This window comes from Sapajus apella, unplaced genomic scaffold (assembly GCF_009761245.1).
Source record: "Sapajus apella isolate SASKATOON/1434 unplaced genomic scaffold, GSC_monkey_1.0 scaffold86, whole genome shotgun sequence".
Lineage (NCBI taxonomy): Eukaryota > Metazoa > Chordata > Mammalia > Primates > Cebidae > Sapajus > Sapajus apella.
This window is the reverse complement of record NW_022437026.1, coordinates 8,751,646-8,764,674: the sequence shown is the minus strand read 5'-3', so window position 1 is coordinate 8,764,674 and position 13,029 is coordinate 8,751,646. Positions and strand designations below refer to the sequence as shown.

The 13,029-nt window shown below is 40.8% G+C and overlaps 1 pseudogene; it reads left to right on the top strand.

Annotated features, from left to right (window-relative positions):
- The first annotated feature begins 399 nt into the window (after positions 1 to 399).
- LOC116534106 lies at positions 400 to 10,430 on the top strand (annotated as a pseudogene).
- Positions 10,431 to 13,029: the final 2,599 nt, after the last annotated feature.

Below are 13,029 nucleotides of genomic sequence, written 5' to 3'. Positions count from 1 at the left end.
GTCAACATGGTGAAACCCCGTCTCTACTAAAAATACAAAAAATCAACTGGGCATGGTGGCGCATGCCTGTAATCCCAGCTACTCGGGAGGCTGAGGCAGGAGAATTGCCTGAACCCAGGAGGCGGAGGTTGCGGTGAGCCGAGATGGCGCCATTGCACTCCAGCCTGGGTAACAAGAGCGAAACTCCGTCTCAAAAAAAAAAAAGAAAAAGAAAAAGAACATAAGCCCACAAAATGCCAAGTTTGCCTTAGAGAAACATACCTGTCAAAACTGAGACCCAGGACTGGTGGGATGCAATGAATCTGAGGTGGCGGGGATCAGTTCAGGACACCCAGAAGGGCAGAGTAGGTGCAAGGGCCTGGCCAAATGTGAGTCCTCCAGGGATACACTCAAGTTCACATGGGCTCGAAGTTGGGTTCCAGCCTGGAAGATCAGGCTGCCGGGTGAGTTTCTTACACAGTGCGTGGGTGTGATGAGAGCACAGGTGTGGCAGGTGCTGCCAGTGAGGCTACAAAGCCAGTGACGGATGGGATGTCGTTCAATCAACCATGAGGCAGAAACCGCTTGGCAGAGGTAAGGCATGCAGGTCTTACGCATTTTACGTGATTTTACTTTATACTACATGTATGTCTTTAAATTCCCTTGTCCACGGAGGAGGTCTATAAAAAAATAAAATAAAATTCCCTTTCGCCTCCTAAGTAAAAGGATTAAACAGCTTTCAGTAGGTCAAAAATATAAAAGAACCACCGAAATTAAAGAATGATAGACAAATAATGAGGTCAGGTGGTCAGATTGAGGGATGGATACTCATACCAAAAAGAAAACACAGGCTTCTGTGAGTCGCAGCTGAGTCTGAAACTAGCTGTTTTTAAGTACACGTTAACTGAACAGTGACTGTGAGCTAAGCACTTGTCATGCCTGATCTCACCGGATTTTAAAAATAACCCACAATGTGAGGATTATTATTATTATCTCCATTACTGTTTTTTTAATCTAACAGGGAACCTAAAACTTGGCTTAGGTAACTTACTTAGAGCTCCACAGCCAGGTCATGGCAAAGCCAGGATTTGAACTCGGTTTGACTTTCGAAGCTGGGCTCTAAATCATATGATATGTACTCTGAAGGCAGCAGATATTGGGAATCAAGTCAGAAGGAGACCAACATTCAGCACCAGGACATCTGTTCCCTGAAGATGCTGGATAACAAGAGAACAGGGCAGGAAGTCTGAATAGGGAGCAAGTCCAGAGCAGGAGGAGGGTCTGAAAATCTCTCCTACCCAGATTCTGTACTGAACATACAACTTCAGGGGCAGCACCTATGAAGGCTAGGAATAGAAAGGTAAAGGCAATCTACAATGTGTCACACCATTCCCCTGTTGCTTGGCTGTGGGGTTTTCAGAATATATGAAGCAAATAGAACAAAAGGTACCTTCCTCAGACCACCTTCATCTACTCCACATGGTGCTGTAAGGTTTATTTTATTTATTTTTTTGAGACAGGGTCTTGATCTGTTGCCTAGGCTGGAGTGAAGTGGCATGACGTTGGCTCACTGCAACCTCCACCTCTGAGGTTCAAGGGATTCTCATGCCTCAGCCTTCCTAATAGCTGGAATTAGAGGCATGCATCACCATGCCCAGCTAATTTTTGTATTTTTAGTAGCAACGGGCTTTTGCCATGTTGCCCAAGCTGGTCTTGAGTTGGCCTCAAGTAATCCACCCACCTTGGCCTCCCAAAGTGCTGGCATTACAAGCATGAGCCATTGCACCCAGCCTCAAGTGGGTCCCTTCCAAAGTGGCATTGTTTAGGGTAATACCCAAGGTTCACTGTCTCACACTCAGGAAAGTAAGGATGTGAACACACAAGGAGTGAGGTTAAGAGTGGAAGTTTAATAGGTGAAAGAAAGGGAAAAGCGCTCTCCTGCAGAGAGAAGTGTCCCAAGAGGGTTTTCCAGTCTGTGGCAAAATGCAGTGGTTTTATAGATGAGCTTTAGGAGGTGGTGTTTGATTTGCATAGGCGCAAGAGATTGGTTGAGCCAGGCGTGTCATTTGCATAGGGCATGAAAACCTGGCCACCCCCACTCTAATCTTTTATTATGCAGATGGGCTATTTACCCAGCCAGTGCCATGTTGTCTGTTCCTTTACTGTACACGTGGTGACAAAGAAAAGGGAAGATGGAGCCTCCATGTTGAACACACCTGGCCCACAGGTAGCACTTTTCTATTAGCACAGCTGCCAGCATTCACCCATACTAGCTTCCAGGCTGCTCATCTATGTCTGCAGCTCAGTTTTTCAGGCTGTTCTTTGTTAGAAAAGAAATGATTTGGGGGCTGCTTTTTGTTAAAAGGGAAATTCTGCCAAGGACTCTTACCCTCACTATCTGCCTAAATTATTTCTTTCTACCTCCTGTATCATTTCTAAGAAAAGTTTACAAATGACAGAGTCCTTGGTGCCTAAGGATGAACACTGATGATGTCCTTGTCTGGGAAGTAATCTTAAGGATGTGAACGTTCACACAGCCATGAAGTAATGATGTAGTGATGAAGAATAAACAAAACAAAAAAAATAAGTAAATAAACAAAGGAGAATAATAAGGAATAAATAAAGACTGAGTTATTTAGAGCTGGACAAAGGCCTGGTTCACAGGAGGAACTAAGTGGAAGGAGCCCCAGTAGCTGCCGCAGGATGAAGGGGTAATTTAGGTAATTCTAACATCTGGCCTGAGGGCTACAGGTTTGCATGTTTTTCTCACCTCATTGGGATATTCTCAGCACAGTCAGCAACCATGGAATAAAATAAGCTGTTAAAAGAAAAACTTCAGACAAATTAAATTTAACAGAATTTAATTGAGCAAAGAAGGATTCTCAAATCAGGCAGCACCCCTGCCCCGCCAACCAGAATAGGTGTAGAGACATCCCGGTGCTACCACCTGGCTGGAGAGGATTTATGGACAGGAAAAGGAAAGTGCCGTGCAGGAAATTGAAGTAAGGTACAGAAACAGCCCAAAAGATTGCAACTCAGTATTTGCCTTATTTAAACATGGTTTGAACATTGGCCACCTGTGAGTGGTTGAAGCATGGCTTCTGTGATTGGCTGAGATTTGGCTATTTGTTCCAAGAGCAGTTACGGTCTGTTTACACATCCAATTAGGTTATAGTTGACTATGCAAGAAGGAACCTTTAGGCCAGGGATGTCCAATCTTTTGGCTTCTTTGAGCCACACTGGAAGAAGAATTGTCTTGGACCACACATAAAATACACTAATGTTAATGATAACTGAATTTTTTTAATTGCAGAAAAATCTTATAATGCTTTAAGAAAGTTTATGAATTTGTGTTGGGCCAGTTGAATTTCAAAGCCATCCTGGGCCACATGTGGTCTGTGGGCCACAGGTTGGACAAGCTTGATTTAGGCCAAATTAAAAATATGTGGCAGCTTCAGGCTAAATGCAACAAAACTGAGTTTTGTTTTTTCAAGTTTGCCTCTATGTAGTACTTAAATATGCTTGGGACTCAAAAGATATATCTTAACTTTTTATCTGTATGCTAATATTTAATATCCTAAAGACAGGAGACAGTGCACGGGCAACTGAAATCCAGCCAGTAGAACAAAGAGAGATCTGCAGGAAGGCCAATGTCTTGTTCTAATTCCTCTGGTCAATGGGATCGAGATATGCATGTACTTTCCCACTTAATATCATGAGTCTTAACTTTCTTCCTGTATTGACCATTTTTTCAATTGAGTTCAATTCAAAGACATTTTCTGAGCACCCACTATGAACCAGGAACAATGCTGGGTACTAATGATGAAAAGAAAACCACATAGAGCTTTAGCCAGCTTGCTCTACGCCACAGCACAGCAATGCCAGTGTCATGAGACTGCTCTTCACAAACAACCAAGGACTTCCCAGAAATCTATGCTGTGCAGTCTCCACCAATGAAATTCTGAAAATTAAATGCTATATTGAATGCACAAATAAAAGCAAAAAATAAGATGATAAAATTTTTGGACATAGTGGTAGATCTGGGGTTAGAACCTACAGTTATTGACCGTGAATTCAGAGTCCTTTACACAATATCAGATTATCTCCAAATTAGTCAGGGTTCTCTTAGAAGGACAGAACTAATAGGACATATATATATATACACACACATATATATGTATATATACACATATATATGTATACATATATATATAAAGAGGAGTTTATTAAGTATTAGTTCTTAGAGGGACAGAACTAACAGGACATATATATATACAGATATATATAGTGTAAGTTAATACTTAATAAACTCCCCTTTTTAATATATATATATATACACACGTATATATGTGTGTATATGTACATATATACACACATATACATGTGTGTATACACATATGTATACATGTGTGTATACACGTATGTATACATATATGGGTATATATACACATATGTATGCATGTATGTATATATACACATATACACATATATATACATGTATACACATATGTGTATATATGTGTGTATACATATGTGTATATGTACATATACACATATATGTGTGTGTGTGTGTGTGTGTGTGTGTATAAAGGGGAGTTTATTAAGTATTAACTTACACAATCACAGGGTCCCACAATGCAAGCTGAGGAGTAAGAAGGGTCAATCTGAGTCCCAAAACTAAAAAACTTGGAGTCTGATGTTTGAAGGCAGGAAGCATCCAGCATAGGAGAAGATGTAGGCTGGGACGCTAGGCCCATCTCTCTTTTTCATATTTTTCTGCCTGCTTTATATTTGCTGGAAGCTGATTAGATTGTGCCCACCAGATTAAGGAGGGACATGCTTCCCCAGCCCAGTGACTCAAATGTTAATCTCTTTTGACGACACCCACACAAACATATCCAGGATTAATACTTTGTATCCTTCAATCCAATCAGGTTGAAACTTAGTATTAACCATCACAAGTCCCCCTCCTTGTCAACCTTAACCCACACACATCTCCTGAGATCATACAAAATCTTCAAATTGAGACAATAATAAGGTCATAATCATGCCTAACATATACAACTATCCTTTACACAACTGCAAACACACAAATCCCCAACCAAAATACCATTATATAAAGTTAACAATACTTAAATGTTGATATGAAGTCAAATCTTATATCACATGATAAAGAAAAAGGAAATAAAATGAAAACATTTTCTTCGTACAAGTGTATACATGCACAATAATGTTTTTAACAAAAGATGGAGGAAATATTCATGATGATTATAGTCCTTGTTTCTGCAGCTGGTTGTGTGGTCATAGCTTCATTCCTGAAGGATCTGGTCATTTGTAGTCCTGCCTGGATTGGGCTGTGGTAGTTTCCCATTGACCTTAGTCACAGGGCATGGTAATACTAAGAGATGCCCAAATGGAGCTTCTGTATTCCATGCACCCTCTTCCTTACCTCCATTGTGGAGTAGTAGACTAATTTCATCATGATAGTTTGGGTCAATCACCCCAGCCAATGCTGTAATTCCCTTCTTAACCTGTTGACTTAAAGGTAGGAGGAGCCCAAAGTGGTCAGGTGGCAATCTTAACTTCCAGTTTAATGGAATTGTTTTCCCTCTGAAACTAAGACCTCCAGGCCGGCAGAATGCAATGTTGTGGGAACAGGAAACAAAATTTTGCTAGTGGATCACTAGGGGTGATGGTGAGTGGCGCCACTTCTGCTTCCACTCCTTGGTTCCCGAACCTGTGAATCCTGGCTATGGACAAAACGGTACCATATACTGGACGCTGATTCAGAGCACACATGGCCTTTTGTAGAACTTTGCTCCAGCCCTGCAAAGTATTATCATCTAGTTGGCATGTAATTGTGACTTCAAAAGGCCATTCCACTGTTCTATCAATCCAGCTGCTTCAGGATGATGGGGAACATGGTAAGACCAGTGAGTGCATTGTTCCTCAGTAGAACAAGAGTTGTTTTTTGTTTGTTTGTTTGTTTGTTTTACTTTAGGTGTATACTATATCCAGCATTTCTCCCCATGCTATCACCCCCTCCCCATCCCCTGCTGTCCCTCCGCTAACCCCCCAACTGCCCCCAGTGTGTGATGCTCTTCTCCCTGAGTCCACATGTTCTCATTGTTCAACACCCACCTATGAGTGAGAACATGCGGTGTTTGATTTTCTGTTTTTGTGTCAGTTTGCTGAGAATGATGGCTTCCAGATTCATCCAAGTCGCTACAAAGCACACAAACTCATTGTTTTTTATGGCTGCGTAGTATTCCATGGTGTATATGCACCACATTTTCTTTGTCCAGTCTATCATTGCTGGGCATTTAGGTTGATTTCAGGTCTTTGCTATTGTACACAGGGCTGCAATGAACATACATGTGCATGTGTCTTTATAGTAGAATGATTTATAGTTCTTTGGGTATATACTCAGTAATGGGATTGCTGGGTCAATGGAATTTCTATTTCTAGGTCCTTGAGGAATCACCACACTGTCTTCCACAATGGTTGAACTAATTTACACTCCCACCAACAGTGTAAAAGTGTTCCTATTTCTCCACATCCTCTCCAGCATTTATTGTCTCCAGATTTTTTAATGGTCATCATTCTAACAGGTGTGAGATGGTATCTCAATGTAGTTTTGATTTGCATTTCTCTAATGACCAGTGATGATGAGTGTTTTTTCATATGTTTGTTGGCCTCATATATGTCTTCTTTTGAAAAGCGTCTGTTCATATCCTTTGCCCACTTTTGAATGGGGTTGTCTTTTTCTTATATATCTGTTTTAGTTCTTGCAGATTCTGAATATTAGCCCTTTGTCAGATGGGTAGATTGCAAAAATTTTTTCCCATTCTGTTGGTTGCCAGTTCACTCTAATGATTGTTTCTTTTGCTGTACAGAAGCTCTGGAGTTTAATTAGATCCCACTTATCTGTCTTGGCTTTTGTTGCCATTGCTTTTGGTGTTTTAGTCATGAAGTCCTTGCCTACGGCTATGTCCTTGATGGTTTTACCTAAGTTTTCTTCTAGTGTTTTTATGGTGTTAGGTTCTATGTTTAAATCTTTAATCTATCTGGAGCTAATTTTAATGTGAGGTGTCAGGAACGGGTCCAGTTTCTGCTGTCTGCACATGGCTAACCAGTTTTCCCAACACCATTTATTAAACATGGAGTCTTTTCCCCATTGCTTGTTTTTGTCAGGTTTGCCAAAGATCAGGTGGTTGTAGATGTGTGGTGTTGTTTCTGGGGCCTCTGTTCTGTTCCATTTGTCTATGTCTCTGAGAACAAGAGTTTTTAATTTCACAAGTATTTGGTCTTATCTCGCTAAAAGGACAGTGTCGTGTCAGGCACATAGATATCTGGTGAAGGTGTTAAGGTCCACCCTGAAATGATTTATCTGGTCAGCACATTTCTCTCTGTCTCAAACTGCCAAGATGCTTTTAAAAACATTTTCAAATTTTACATACCATAGTCTGAGGAAACTCCATTCTTCCTCCATATTTTGAAGGGAGTGGTATCTCAGTCTCATAATAAAAAGGTTTTATTATTGGGCCTGGCACAGTGGCTCACACTTGTAATCCCAGAACTTTGGGAGGCTGGGGCTGGTGGATCACCTGAGGTCAGAGTTCAAGACCACCGTGGACAATGTGGTAAAACCCTGTCTCTACTAAAAATACACAACTTAGCTGGGAATAGTGGTATGCACCTGTAATCCCACCTACTCGGTAGGCTAAGGCAGGAAAATTGTTTTAACCCAGGAGATGGAGGTCTTAGTGAGCCGAGATTGCACCACTGCACTCTAGCCTGGGTGACAGAAGTTATACCACTGCACTCTAGCCTGAGCGACAGAGTGAGACTCCACCTAAAAAAAAAAAATACTGAGCCACCTGCCACCAGGGATTTCACATAAATAATTATAGTGTTTAAATGTGACTGTTATGTCATTTCTGCTCATTAGTTTAATGCAGTTTACAGGCAAGGATCAGCAGCCCTCTGGATATGAGGGAAAAGATGATGACATGGATGCTGCCTTGAAGAAAGAAGTTGGTGACATTAAGGCATCTACAGAGATGAGGCTAAGAAGATTCCAGTCAGTGAAAAGTAGAGCAAATAATGTCATCTTCATCAGGACACCTGGGATAGGTATGGTTGATACTTGTTAAGATTATCCATCCCATAACATTTGAGTATCTTCCTGTCTCAGAGCATACTGCTTACAAAATGGCTTCTTGGGCATGGCTCAGATCATTTGATCGCAGCCTCTGTACACCGTATTAGCAGTAGGCCTATGGAGAGGTAGAATGAGGTGGTAGACATAACATTGGCTTAGGAGTGGAAACCTGGCTTTGCTGCTTCCTTCATATGTAACCTAGGGCAGAACTAGAGTGCTTGTTCTGTCTACAGGGGGCAGCTGCTACTCAGCTTCCACCAGTTGTTGCTGTTTGGCAATGCAGGGCCAGATCTTCCCATTTTTTGAAAGAAGTTGGAATTCTGGAGTTTTTATATTTTTTCAATGTGGCCAACTAATTTAAAAATTTTTGAAGCAGTCCCAAATAGACTTGTATGTAGGCAGGTTGCAGCCTGAGGATTGCCTTTCATGATCTTGTGCCCAGCATGGTTCGGGATTCCTCCTGGGCCTGATATTTAGACGTCTGCTCTAACTCAGCTAATAGATTAATTAAACTTTTTAAAGTGACTCACAGGTTTGTTTGTCTGTTTTTTTGTAAAAATGTATGCATTGTTTAATGTCTGTTACTCTGATAGTTGTTATAGGAATACAAGAGCATGGTGTTAAGTTGAAAACGCAGGACATCACAAAAATGTTAACAATATTGTCTACGTAAGCAGTTGTTTCTAGCGCAAGCAGTAATAATGATGAAAAGTTAAAATATTAGACACAGTTTAAGTACATATTACTCACTGAAGAAATATTAGTTGGAAAAAATATTAGTTGGTAGATACATTTAAAATTTATTATGAGAATTTCTTCGTCTGTCAACTTATGTTATTGCCAGTAAAATTCATTTTAGAGTTCAATTTTTTTTTTTTTTTGAGACGGAATCTTGCTCTGTCACCCAGGCTGGAGTGCAGTGGTGCAAACCTCTGGTCTCCCGGGTTCAAGCAATTCTCCTGTCTCAGCCTCCCATGTAGGTGGGATTACAGACACCTGCACCACACCTAGCTAACTTTGTGTTTTAGCAGAAACCGGGTTTTGCCATATTGGCCAGGCTGGTCTCAATCTCCTGGTCTCAAGCAATCTGCCCACCTTGGCCTCCCAAAGGGATGGGATTACAGGCGTGAGCCACCATGCCCAGCCTAAAGCTTAATCTTTAAAATGAGAAATTACCTTCTTAACTGGTTTGTTCTGTGGTGATTTTTTTCTTTTCCTTTTAGAACATGAGAAAATGGTGCATCATATTCTCCAGGATATGTACAAAACCAAGAAGAAGAAGCCTAGAGTTATTCTGTGAATGTTACCCATCTCAGGCACATGAAAGGCTTTATTAGAAGATATGAAAAAGTGTGCAGAAACATTGCTGGAACCCTGGTCTAAAGCTCCAAACAAAGGGACACAGACTTTGTACAAATCTCAAAATAGTCATATGAATAGAGAAGAAGTTACCAATGAATTGGCAGGTATGTTTCTTTTAGTGATTTTCCATAGGCGTTCAATGGTAAACACTCGTTCTTGTTTTTAAGAATTTTTTTCTTTTTAATGTTTTAAGGCTTACATTTTTGAGTGTATGACAAATATATTAAAATGTTCTTAAAATAATATTAACTCTAACTGATTTCATTATGTTGGATATGAGACTTCCTGGTAGTTGAATAAAATCTTTAACTCAGAATTGAATTTTCTTTAGGAAAAAGTACTTTTTTAAATGTCTTAGGGTTTCATTTGTATTTATTGCAAGGGTTCAGAGTATTCGAAGTCCACTTAGAAGAATGAATTAGTGTGTATCTTGTTTAAACAAAAAACAGGGATGAAAGATTTTTTGTATCTATCGGACTTAAGGGTATCCTCCTCAGCGACATGCTTTGTTTTTGTTACAGGAATAGCGGGCACCCTAGATTCAGAAAATAAAGTATATCTCACCAATCCAAGGTATGCGGTGGTGGTCGTAGAAATCATCAAAGCTGTCAGTTGCCTGGGTGTTGAGAAAGATTACATTGTTTAGAAATACAATCTCCAGGAGGTGGTGAAAAGCCCTGAGGATCGGTCACAGCTTAACCCAAGGCAGGGAAATGGGAAAGAAGCTAAATTGGAATCTTCTGACAAATCAGAGCAAAACAACCCAGCAGAAGGAAAAAATAACCAGCAAGTGGTACCAGAGAGTGGTGAGGAGCTGGGGCGGACAAAACCGGAGTCTGATCCGCAGGTGGTGAGTGAGGGAGGAGCGAAGCCAGAGCTTGCAAGTAAAGCCGCAAAAGGGTCCAAGTCAAGTGCATCCTCATAGGAGGTCATTTCGCGTTGGAAGTGGGTTTCTCTACTGGGGTTCTTCCTAAAATTGTGACTAAGAAGACTGTTTTTTATTTGTGTGCTGCACAATGCTGTTCTCACAGTTGCCAACAATGATTTTGCAGCCCTGTTAATAGTTTTGTTAGGGATCTTTTAGCCCTATATAGTAGTATGTATAGGCAGACCCATAGGCTACTTTTGCACACGAGGAGGATGGGAGAAGGGGACGCTGACCTCTCCCAGGCTGCCCTTACGCAGTGCCAGCTGACCCATGGGAGTGAACTGACTGTGAGGCAGAAAATCAGAGGGAAGTTTTCATTCTACGAAGGAGTTTTCACATGCCACAACTCAGCTTTCCCCTGGCCACTTTGCTGTGAACATTGCAAAAAGGTGGAGCATGTAAGTTAGAAGTGAATTGTTCAGTAAAGTTTGTGTATTTCTATGATTTTCTTGTTTGGTTATGTCTGTTTTTATAGTTTATTAACATTTGTGTGTAGCAAAGCTGACAGTTCAGTGCTGCAATTTTGGAAGGCAGGATGTGACAAAGAAGAGGCCCATTTTAGGCACAGATTTACAGTCATTTCTGACAAGGTTGGTGATGAAGAATTTCAGTCTTCTGAGTATACTTCAGTATACCGGTGCAACAGGGACACAAAGAAATTCTCTTTGTTATGTCTTTATAATGAAAGCCACTTCTCAAGGGTTTTATGTGGACTCAGCCCAAGCTGTTCTATCCCATTGTGCATTTTCTGTGGCATGAAACTTACAAAACTAGCAGTTGTAACTATAAATCACAGCCACTTGACAAGAAAGGATATTTATTATTTTAAATGGCTTTTGGAATATCAAAACAGCAAGGCTTTTGATCAAAAATCACATTCAGTCAAAAGGTTTAGGAAGCAAATTATTTAGTAGCAGAACTTATAAAAGAAAAATTTGCATGCTTGGTGAGAATCTGATAATAACATTAAAATGCTGCGGCAAGATGTAACACAAATGGAAAAGACTTTATCCTCAGTAAGTTGAATGACTGAATATATCTCATATGCTGCTAAAAAGGTTTTGTGTCATTAGCTGAAAAGCAGCAGCTTCACTATCCAGGTTGCTGAGTCAATGGGTTCCACTAGTATTTGTCATGTGGTACCATTCGTAAGATTTATAAATGATAAAATTCAAAGAAAGCTTTTTCTATTGCTAGGAACCTCCCGAAGCAAAGGCCAATATATAATGTGTGTCATCATATCTGATAACCAGAGGTCTGCCATCTACGCTCCTGGGGCCTCATTGGTGGTTGTCTCCATGATAAGTTTTGCCTCATTAACAACAACAAAAAAATCCTGATGTTGATGTTATAGCACACTGCTTTCTTCACAGAGAGGCTGACATAAAACACTTGGAGATACAGGAAGGTCTGAATAATGTTTCCCAGTATCAAAGACGCATTTATGTAAAAATGTTTAAAAAAAATTGGGGGGCCGGGCGCGGTGGCTCAAGCCTGTAATCCCAGCACTTTGGGAGGCCGAGGCGGGTGGATCACGAGGTCAAGAGATCGAGACCATCCTGGTCAACACGGTGAAACCCCGTCTCTACTAAAAATACAAAAAATCAGCTGGGCATGGTGGCACGTGCCTGTAATCCCAGCTACTCAGGAGGCTGAGGCAGGAGAATTGCCTGAACCCAGGAGGCGGAGGCTGCGGTGAGCCGAGATCGCGCCATTGCACTCCAGCCTGGGTAAGAAGAGTGAAATTCCGTCTCAAAAAAAAAATAAAAAAATTTTTTAAAAAATAAATAAATAAATAAATAATAAAAAAATAAAAAAAATTAAAACCCAAAACCAAAACCTGGACAAACAGCACACAAATCTGCTGCACCATACACACCCAGCGGCTTCTTAGAGGAAGAGTAGTCCTGCAGAGGTATTTGAGTTGAAAGGTGAATTGCCAGAGCACTTACAAGAAAACAGTAAGCCAGCTTCTGCTGAGTCCCGTGCTTGAAAATGAAGAATGGCTATAGAAACTAGCCTTTTAGCAGATGTTTTTCATCACGTAAACAAATGAACAAGTTTCTAAAAGATTCTGGAGAAAAAAAATTTTTTTCTGAAGTGACAAGAGTCTTAGTTCTAAAAGGAAACTGACTTGCCACCTTGCCAGAGGAACCCTTGAAATGTTTTTGCAGCCACTTGGACTTGGGAATGAAGGGTACAACTCTCCAATATTGCTATAACCTACCTGGAGGAACCACAAAACCAAATTAAATGGCATTTTCTCTCCTTTTCCCAGCACTAGTGTATGACTGGATGAGGAACCCTTTCTCTAAATTTGCTCAGCCTGAAATTTTATCGCTGAAGGAAGAGAGTAAACTCAGCCCCAGTAGACAGTTCTAGGTTTCTGTGAAGTAAGAGTACTCTTCAGCTTGGTCCTAACAGGCACATACCATGTGGGGTGCCTACAGGGGTTTCCTGAATTTGAACGTTTTTTCAAGGACGATTCCTGGGTAAAACAATTGCAAAGGGCTAGAAGAGACAGACACCAACAAAGTCTGAGAAGTAAACTATCCAGATTAAGAATATTAAGGAGCCGGGCGCGGTGGCTCAAGCC